Source organism: Schistocerca cancellata, chromosome 11 (genome assembly GCF_023864275.1).
Source record: "Schistocerca cancellata isolate TAMUIC-IGC-003103 chromosome 11, iqSchCanc2.1, whole genome shotgun sequence".
Taxonomy (NCBI): Eukaryota; Metazoa; Arthropoda; class Insecta; order Orthoptera; family Acrididae; genus Schistocerca; species Schistocerca cancellata.
The window spans coordinates 35,637,994-35,645,733 of record NC_064636.1 but is presented as its reverse complement, the minus strand read 5'-3'; positions in this window follow the sequence as shown (position 1 = coordinate 35,645,733).

Below are 7,740 nucleotides of genomic sequence, written 5' to 3'. Positions count from 1 at the left end.
CAATGAAGTTGATAATACCATCCTTTCTAAGTGTACTATCTCCTTGTAAATTATTCCTTCTGAAATAATCATGAAGTTGAGCAACTGCAAACTTTATAAGAAAGATGACTTCTAACTTGTTTAAGATAATTTTTAGTAGACTTGCAAAATTGAAGAGCAGCAGCAATGATAGTTCAAATTTATTAAAGATAAATTTTTAATAGATTTGAAGAATTGCAGAGATTGTTCTAATTTATTTAAGATAAATTTTTAATACTCTAAGAATGTAGTTCATTTTTGATGTGTCTATTTGTTTGTAAATGTTTTTTGAGATCACTTTTAACTATTTCCTTTCCACAGTCACACACTATTTTTCTTTTTTTGTCTATATTCTAGTTGACAAGTCTTACATCTACTTGTGAGCTTGTCCCTCGATGTATGACTTACGTAAAAACAGCCAAGATCTTTAATTTCTTGACAACCAATACATTTTTTAAAACGTTGTAACTCCTGTTGTTGTTGTTTGTAGAAATGAAAAATCTGTCATATCCTTAATCATTGCCAAATAACTCTTATAATTAGATATAAACTGTTCAAAACATTCTTTTTTGTTACGATATATATTTTTTGTAATCGTTTTATGACATTCTTCACACATATATGAAAGCTCATCCTTTGAGTATTTGTGTTGATAAAAGTTATCAATTGATTTCCCTACTTCACATTTTTTACACTTCTTGCGTGCATCCATTTATTGAGATAAATTTTCAATAATAATTAAATTTTTTCTTAATAAATGAATCCTCTTTCATGCTGCTGTGAGATTGATAGATGTATAGATAAAATATTTACACTCATAATTTTCCTTCTCTCACTAGTATTTCTACTGATTGTTTTTTATTTCATTTATGAGTTTTTAGTACAATACACATTTCATGAAAAGGAAATTGTTAACTTTAATGGCACACTCTTAAGGAAGTTGCAGATGCCTAAAAAATTTTAATTTACTAATAGATTTTTATCCTATATTAAATGGAAATATCTAATGCTGAAATTTTAACCTGAATGAATCGTTCACCTTAAGAGGCAACGAAAAATTTTAATTTACTAATGTATTTTCTTTCTATATAAATGGCTGTTGGCACTAGTTCAGAATTGAGCATTTTCTAGTTAATTCAAGAAAGGAATTATGAATTAAGTTTAGGAAGTTGTTTCAATGACATTTGGATTCCTTGAAGAACATGTTGACCACGAACGACATTCTTGAGTTTTTGTATGGAAATACAGTGGTCAAAAATTTGACCTTTGAAAAAAAAAATGATGAAATTTTAACTGTCCCTCCTGTAGAATTTTAAGTTACTAATGTATTGTATTCTATATTACATGGAGTCATTTGTACACGTTATGAATAACAAGCTTACATACAACAATAAAGAAGTTTTTGTGATAATTGATAAAGACAATAATCCATTATTTAAAGGTAAAGATGTTGCTAAAAGATTAGAGTATAAGGACACTGACTATGCAATTAGACATCATGTTGATAAAGAAGACCAAATTATATTTGAAAATTTAAACCTCGAAGCTTCCTCAGGTTTGAAAGGTAATAAAAATTCATTTATCAATGAATCTGGCTTATATTCATTAATTTTTAAATCACAAAAGGAAGATGCAAAAGCATGTAGAAGATGAGTTACACATGTAGTTTTACCTTCAATAAGAAAATATGCTGAATACAAACTACAAAATATTATCAAAAATTTAGAAAATAAAGTTGAAAGTATGAAAAATAGTAATAGAATTATGTTCAACGCTGCTAGAGATATAATTCAAGAGAAAGATGAAATCATTGAAAATCATGCTACTCCTCCAACCATTAATCAAGATAAACATTGTGAATTTATTATAATTAAGAAAAATCATATGTGGGAGTATCCATATTATGTTATAAGAACTCAAAATTGTTCTGTAAATTCTAGACTGAATGAATTACATGGAGATTATCCAGAAATGCAAATATTTTTAAGAATCAGGAATCCTATCTCAGTAAATCTATATAATTTAATGAAAGAAAGATTACCAATAATGTCTCAAGGAAATCATTTTGAAACAAACTGTATCTTCATCATCAGGATAACACACATTTATAAAATATGAAATGGTTAATTTTCGCATTTGTACCATATGATATATTTATATAGAAATTATTTTTATTAGATGTTTAACTTATAAAATGACATTAACTTTATTTTCCCAACTGTTGTGCGAATTATCAAAACCTAACCATTTAACATAAACTTTGTCTCCTTTCTTTCTTAAAACTTTTTCAACTAAGTATACATTCGGATATTTAGTTTTCTGTAGCTCTTGTTCATAAAAATTACCTTCGATATCTTTCAGTTTATATGTGATCGGATTAGAATGAATAACATCTTCAATTTCAAATACTTCTGTTGACCAATTAGCTGTATATCTTTTTTCAAAATGACCTTTAAGTTTACTAATTCTAACTTTATCAATTTTTTTTAAATTTACTTTTTTGTTGGATATTAACCTTTCCAAATTGGACGACTTTAAATTTTTTCATTAACTTCTATTTGCTTCATTTTTATAGTTCGATGAACTGGGTTATTGTATTCATCAACTAGTTTCAAGATTATGTCAAGCCATTTGTAATTTCCTTGTAAAACATATTTCTTCCAGATTTTTTCTTTAAGTGGTCTGTTCAATCGTTCAACAACAGATGCTTTTAATTCTGAAAAAGTTGAATAATGATTAATGTTATATTTCTTCATCAGTTCTTTAAATTCCTTGTTATAAAATTCTTTACTATTATCTGTCTGCAGAATTTTTGGTCTGCTGGAACTGAATATTTTTTCGCATGCATCAGCCACATTCTTACCTTTTTTTGTCTTTAACTGGAACAGCCCAGACAAATTTCGAAAATACATCGATAATAGTCAATAAATGTTTATATCCTTTCTTTATTTTAGAAACTCCTTTCAACTTGCCCGAACCCATTTCTACTAAGTCGGCTTGCCTTGAATCATCTATACCGAGAGAAATTACATTTCTTCGTGTAAAATTTTTTCTCATTGGTTTATGTAATTCATTAATAATTTCTTCACGAATATTATATAGACCTTTGCCTACAAATTTTTTTTTCGCGAATTTACTTTTCTTCTTTTTACAAACTGTGCAAAGAACTTCAATTCTTCAAAAACAAATATATTATCTTTATTTTTATAGTAACAAATCCAATGTGTATCAGGCTCATCGGATGTATCTAAATTAACTATACCACATTCAATTTTAAATGGCTTATTTGGTAATTCATCAATCATATACACTCCACGAAAGTTTTAATTTTTAATTGCTTAGTAAGTTCTTCTATATCAAAATTACTTAATGCATTAGGACATTTATTAAATACTTTTTTGAATTTTTTTTGTTTCCTAATTCCAGTTCCAGCTTTCTTTCTCTTTTCTAAGATATGTATTTTTTGTTCTTCTAATATGTATCAGCTTTCTTCTTGTTTATAACTGCATTTGCAATTGCTGCAGATCCACCAGCTAAAGAACCAATTGTTGCTAAATATGGTAATGCAGCTAATAATAATGGTAAAAATCCGCCTTCATGTTGTGTTAATCCTTTACCATCTATCTTTTATGTTAGTTATTCAATCATTTTTTAACAAAAGGAATACTTAATGTAATAAGTGAATTTCCACCAACTTTCTTTTCTTTTTTCCATTTTTGAACATCTTTTAAAAATGGTTCAATTGCATTTAATTGTTCATTATTTAACTTTAATTTAATTGGCTGGTTTTGTTTTGCCACTAGGTAGCAATGTATAATCAGTTGTAAACTTGTTCATTTCTATAGATTAAAAATTTAATAAAGATTAAACTCCCCATCCATTGTCATCCATGCCTAAACCCATTCCTAATTTTCGTTTTCCATACATTATTCCTCTAACTGCTGTTGCTGCGACTTTTTCTCCTAAAGAAGCATCACTTGTATGCATTCTTTCTTTTGCAGTTAACTGGAGTTGTTTATCTGCATCAATTCTAGATTGTACATTTTTATGATCTCTGTATGCGATATCATGCTGTTTACAAGTTTCATCTAATGGAGTTATTCCTGGATCACCACGTTCTTATCTTTCTTCAAGTTTAGTAAATGGTCCACAGTAATTATATCCTGATAAATGCATGTCAGGCATTGGAACATTATTTAAAACCCAATTGACTTGTCATTTACCATGTTTTAGCTCTTCCAAAATGTGTGAGGAAGATTATTCAAAATTCTAATTAACTATGGAATTCCTTTTGGATTGTTGTCAACGAAATCACTAAATTTATTAGTCAACATTTGCATTATTCCAACTTTTTCATTGTGATTATTCTTATTTCCAGATAGTTCTTCACCATGAATTACAGCTAATATATCAATTAATTGTCTAACGTCATTCATCTAAACATATTCAATTGGCTTTTCTGTATATTTTTAATTAAGCCTTCGCCAGTTTTTTCATCTGAATCTGATGATGGCTTTTTTTGGAAAAACAAAGTTCAACAATCTCTTTTATCAAATTTTTATACTTATTACCTTTACTTGATTTTTATTTCATTTGGATTATTGTCAGAATATAATGCTCTTGATTTAATCAATATATCTGCATAATTTGACAGATCGCAACTTGTGAATAGTGTGTTCATATCATCCACACTTATTTGTTTTTTTTAGTTAAAAGATTCATTAATCCATCAGTTCCTTCATATGTTCTATTACCAATTGTTAATTTATCGCCTTCAAATTTTACAGGCAATGTACCAACAAATTTAAATGTACCAACAAGCTTTAATCCAAAAACTTTATATTCACTATGATGAATGTATTCTAACATTCTTTCACTTTTTCTTAAAATCTTTCTGTTTTCTTTCTTCATCATAATTATCTAACATCTTTGTTACTTCTGATTCGCTTAATGTATAATCTCTTATCAGTTTCATAATGTTTAATTGCTGGAACATCGTTAAATTCATCAGAATAATGTGAAACCATTTGTTTTTCAACTTCTCTATTTTCTACAATTGCCTTCAAAAAGTTGTCACCTAAGCCTTCAATTCCTTGCTTGACTTGTTCAATGGCATCAATAACTGGTTGATCTTCTTTTCTAAATTTTTCATATTGTTCTTGGGTTTTTTCCGTTTTCTAAACTCTTCTTTTAACTGTTCTTTTACTCTCCTGTTCTGTCTGGCTTTTTTTTACGATTTCTGGATCGTATTTTGCAAACATTTATTTAAGAATAAAAAATATTTCTAAATTTACCTTCATTTGGTTTTCTAGACATATCTATTGTGAAAAATCCAAACTCATCATTCCAACATTTACTACACATTTCTTTAAAATTATCAAACTTTAAATCTCCACCAATAAACAAATGATAAAAATGATTTAGATTTGTGTTATCTTGTCTAAAGATATTTAAAAAGTTTAGGTGATCTCTTACTAGTTGTTTTGGTATTTTTGAATAAGTTTGACCTAAGTAAAAACATTCTATACCTTTGTGTTTACCTCTAGTGAAATATTCCCTAACAACATCCTGATTCTCAAGAACAAAGTCATCAAAAACAACAACTAAATTGTCTAGGCATTGATCTAATGGGACAATTTCTTCATTATTTCTGATGAATGTAGCTATTTTTTATTCAATTTTTTCACATCCTTTCATAATTTCCAAGTGTTTTGTTTGATCTAAGCTTTTTGAATAAACATATAAATGATTAATTTTATTCCAGTTCAACCATCCTGGAGCTAAAATATAATTATCAATCATTAATGTAGTTTTTACACAACCACTTGGTACAATTATTGCACATCTAATAGAATTTGCTAAAAGATTACCATGTTTATTTTTCGACTTCTTTTCTGGAATTCTTATTTTTGATTCCCAATCTGTTTTGCTCATTTAATAATAAAATTTTTTAATAGTAAATGAGTCGCCTATTTCAGTTAAGTGGTAAGTCATCTGTTCTCAAAAAAAGATTAACTGTTCCAATATGGGACAGTTTTAGTGGTGTTTCATTAGTTGATTTTTATTTAACTTTCCTAACTCTAAATATTACATCGAGAAATAACAAACTTTATTGTGGTGAAATGGTCGAATTTCCTGTAGGTCAGTATAGCTTGAAAAACTTGGAAAAATTTATTCATTCAAAGAAGCCAAATATCCACATAAAATCAGATGAAATTTTAAACATTATTGTTATTGAAAGCGATGTAAAATTGTATATGGATATAAAAGATAGTATTGGTAGTGTGTTTGGATTTAGTAATAAAGTTGTTCAAGCTGAAGAAAAAGCTGTTGCTAAAGATGTTCCTAAAATTATTCCATTTGAATTAATAAATATAAATTTCAATCTTGCTAATGGAATGCATGTAAAACAGAATGATAATTTTCACAGAGAAACTAATATTATTGCTTCATTCAAGCCTATTGCAGAATTTGGTGGACCAATAATTCAGGAACCAAATTATCTTGTAAATATTACTATTTTTGATCCAATTCAGGACTTGCAAATTACTGTAACTGATGAAAACGATAATTTAATTGACTTTAATGGTGCTTGTGTAACAGTTATTTTAGAAATTTCTTAATATTTTTATTCTTAACTAAATCATGAACAAAGTCGAAAGTTATCAGTTTTGTTCATTCCCTGTGAATGAACAGACTAAAAATAATTTGAATCTCCCCAACAAGCACACGGAGATTAATATAAATATTGGAGATGGTTGCGTTCATCCAAATCATGATCAATTGTACATGAATTTCAGTATTATTGGAACTGATGGTACAGATTATCCAACTTATGATGGAAAATCCAATAAAAAATTAATCGATAATTATGTAGCAAAGCTGTTTGATGTTATCACCATTAAGAAAGGTAACAATGTTTTGTCTAGAATGGAATTTCCATTTATTTCTTCATCGGCTCTTATTCGATTGATTTCAACTATAGCCGATGAGTTAACCATGGAAAACCATATTCTTAGTAATGGAAAAATAAAAAGTAACAAAAATGAAGTACTTTATCCATTAAAATTATTTGGTGGATTTTTTAAAGATTATAAAGAAATAATGTTGAAAGGATATTTAACAGTTATTTTTACATGGTCATCAAGTGCTGGAGGTTCTATTCGTCGATGGTCTGATACAAATGATGCTGAAGTTGAAATAAAAGATACACTTCCAAAAGAAGGTAAAATTGTTGTAGGATCAATGGAAATTCGTGTTCCTGTTGTTAAATTTGAACCAAAATATTCGCTTGAATTAGATCAAGATAGACTTAAAAAACCAAAAATTCCCGTATCTTTCTTTGAACCGCAGACTGTAGAGATTACTGGATTAGACAAAAAAGAAATTTTGAGTTAGATATTACAAATTTCTATAACTCTGCAGAATTTGATATGCCTTATTTCATCTTCGTTGTTTTCCAGACGAAAAGGAAAAATAATCAGCTCATTGACTCTTCCTTATTAGATCATGTTAAATTACAGAATATCTATATTAAAAATGGCAGAAACGAGATTTTTCCTCAAGAAATGTGGAACCTAGATCCGCCAAACAATTATTTAAAAGCTTATGATGCTTTCTTAGATTTTAAGAGAACTACACAATTGAATGGTGATGTTAATGTGAGTCCATTCAGCTTTATTGAAAATTATCCTGTTTATGTTATAAATATGTCTAGAAGAA